Source organism: Sinohyriopsis cumingii, unplaced genomic scaffold (assembly GCF_028554795.1).
Source record: "Sinohyriopsis cumingii isolate HCF-2022 unplaced genomic scaffold, ASM2855479v2 utg001518l, whole genome shotgun sequence".
NCBI classification, from domain to species: domain Eukaryota; kingdom Metazoa; phylum Mollusca; class Bivalvia; order Unionida; family Unionidae; genus Sinohyriopsis; species Sinohyriopsis cumingii.
The window spans coordinates 147,501-149,003 of NW_028316010.1; the positions used below are offsets into that span (position 1 = coordinate 147,501).

A 1,503-nucleotide genomic window follows, 5' to 3' on the forward strand; every position below is an offset into this window, starting at 1 on the left:
ATTTGCATTGTATTAAACTAATAATAAAATAAGGGTCTATGCTGTTTGTTTATCATCAAGATTTCAAGAAAATATTAGAGACTCGGATGGGGATGCGAATCTATTATAAAGAAGGTTTGCATGCCAATATATGGATATAATTTATTCACTGGGTGGGATTTGGTATATAAAAAATACATGTGGTAAATTTATCTTTATTGTTACAGCAACTTTTGTACTCAGTGCTCTTAAAAAATATAATAAAGTTCAAATCCTTCTTTAACTTACTAAGTAGATCATTATTATAGTGGCGTCGCTAGGGGGTGCGGGGGGTGCGACCGCACCGGGTGACACCATCTCAGAGGGGTGACACCAAAATGAAAAATTGCAAATTTTACTGAGCACACACTGCTCGGTCTAGTCGGATTTCATAAGCGGATAACCGATCATAGTTAAATACATGACTAGCAGGCAGTCACTGGGGGGTATGCGGAGGGTGCGTACTGCACCGGGTGACACCATCAGAGGGGGTGACACCAAAATGATATTACTAAGGATTCTGTATGGTCTGTTACGGAAGGAGGACCATGGGGATGACACCATGAGCTACCGCACTGGGTGACACCAACCCGAGTGACGCCACTGCATTATTAGTTATGTTGTGCCGAACAAAAAGGTGTCAAAATATGCTTACTAATTAATATATATATATTATGTTAAGAAGATATGGTGCATATATATTCGTGCTATTATTTTCATATATGTATTTCAATTAAAAAAATAAACAGTTTAAACATGTTCTATTCAGTTTATGAAAAGAACAATTCTGAACTTGGTTTATCTTCTTTGAACCTCTGCATTTCTAGTCCAGACCATGAATTAATTCATTTTCTGTATGATACATTTAATAAGCAACTTAACTGACGATATCTGCTAAGAAAATATAAGCATAAGACGCAAACACATGCAATTATCATATCATCCAGTGACATACCAGTGACAAATTGAAATCTGTCAGCCAGTGATATACCAGTGACAAAATGAAATCTGTCAGCCAGTGATATACCAGTGACAAAGTGAAATCTGTCAGCCAGTGATATACCAGTGACAAAGTGAAATCTGTCAGCCAGTGATATATGAATCAGAAGTTAAACATTGTGAACCTTTATGAAAGTGTGAAACTGTGAACATATGTGCACATTGATGAACTAACGTTAAGAATGTGATGGCGTAGGAGGACAGGATAGAAATAAATTCAGTCTGGTATTGTGTGCTACTCGAAGTACAGACATACTTTCGTACTTTTAATTTATTTGTCCACAAAGTTTCCGTAAGGTTTGGTTTCGAATCATTCGGCAAAAGGGATTCCGAAACATCGCAACAGTCGCGTGCAGGTTCCTTTACGTGTTGTAAGAGGGACCTATACAATACGCAGCTTTTGTCGATTACTCCTCCAAGCACAAACTTCAACCACTACCCTGTTACTTTGGTTGACGAACGATCCCGATGGAAAAATCAGTGTAA

General features: G+C 37.7%; 1 protein-coding gene across 1 annotated transcript in view; it reads left to right on the forward strand.

Annotated features, from left to right (window-relative positions):
- Positions 1-1,272, forward strand: part of LOC149772056 (uncharacterized) — a 112,491-nt gene extending 111,219 nt beyond the window's left edge. The window contains exon 63 of the mRNA XM_089947924.1: positions 1-1,272. This exon is cut by the window's left edge and continues 523 nt beyond it. The gene's annotated coding sequence lies outside the window, so the exon portion shown is untranslated.
- Positions 1,273-1,503: the final 231 nt, after the last annotated feature.